We start from the raw sequence: 1,406 nt of genomic DNA, 5'->3' as shown, positions 1-1,406 counted from the left end.
GTAGCAGTAAAGAAATGCTCCTGTTCTGGATGCAATACATACCAGTCAGGGTTCAGTCAGATGTGGGAGTGACCAGCTCATTATCCCCTCAATCATGTTTATATTAGGCAATTATGCACCCTTAATGATTTCTTTGATTTTTGTACGGATTAAGTAAGTAAATATTTCCTTTGGACAGAACCAGCCTAGCTGTTTTCACCTACTTCCAGTTTTTATGCTAAGCTAAGCTAACTGGCAACTGGCTTTAGCTTCAAATTTAATGGACAGATATGAGTCGTATCAATCTTCTCATCTGACTCTCATCGAGAATGATAATATGCATATTTCTCAAAAGAAGATGTAATTGGATTGACAAAATATTAGAAACAAAGTTCAATCTACTGACTGTTGTGTTGAACTGCATTTGTTTTAGCTAGGTGTAGCTAATGAACTGGCAACTGAGTCTATAATATGTATACTTAAGGAAGTAGTCTTAACCCCTTGACGCCGATTGTCGCGAATTCGCATCATACCTCTTCCTTGCAGACTGCAAGCCAAGCTAGCACATGGATTCCCCCAATGCCTGTGGGTGCATATTCGATACGAACCTAGGAACCTTTTGCAGGCCCTGGTTTCTTTTTTATGCCTGTTATCGCTAATTTGCATCATACCTACTTTTCTTATCTTTTCTATGTTCTATAGACAAATTAACAATCTTCACATAAGTTGGGTTTGCAGCGTGTAGCCTCAGACATAACCAAACTCAGTGGACCCAAATATTGCTATGGACCCGAGTACAGACTAGCTAGAGAGAGTAGATACTTCTCTTTTTATTCTCTTTTCAAAGACAAAAAATAATTGTAACTCAATTATTTGCTCAACCCTTAGCCTGTTTTTAATTTCTTTTTAACTCTTTTAACCCTGATTGTACACTGCACTGAAACTTTTATTGTCCTGTTTTACCCTGTTTTTTTATTCTGTTTTTATTTTCTATATCACCCTTTTCAAAATTATATTTTAATGTGTTTCTTTTTCAATTTCCCTTTGTTGCTTTTATGTTTAATGTAAAGCACTTTGAATTGCCTTGCCTTGCCTATATAAAGTTTTATAAACTAGATTCGGGAACTAAGGCCATGCTTCGAACTCATCCAATTTCCACACACCAAGTACTTAAGCACACCTTTTTTCGTTCCTCCCCTTGACTCAGCTTTCTCATGAGCGTGCAGCAGTTCGACTAAGGGACATACTGGGGCACCCTAGACCCCAAACTGAGGACATTTTAACTAGGGTTTACCGGTCACTCATTGAATCCATACTCACTTTTAATATCACCGCCTGGTGTAATGCCCTTACTGTTAAGCACAAAATCAAACTTGCACGAATAATAAATCAAGCTAGTAAGATAATAGGCTCCCCTCAAACTCCCT

Source organism: Micropterus dolomieu, linkage group LG08 (genome assembly GCF_021292245.1).
Source record: "Micropterus dolomieu isolate WLL.071019.BEF.003 ecotype Adirondacks linkage group LG08, ASM2129224v1, whole genome shotgun sequence".
Taxonomy (NCBI): domain Eukaryota; kingdom Metazoa; phylum Chordata; class Actinopteri; order Centrarchiformes; family Centrarchidae; genus Micropterus; species Micropterus dolomieu.
Note: the sequence above shows the minus strand (reverse complement) of the source record.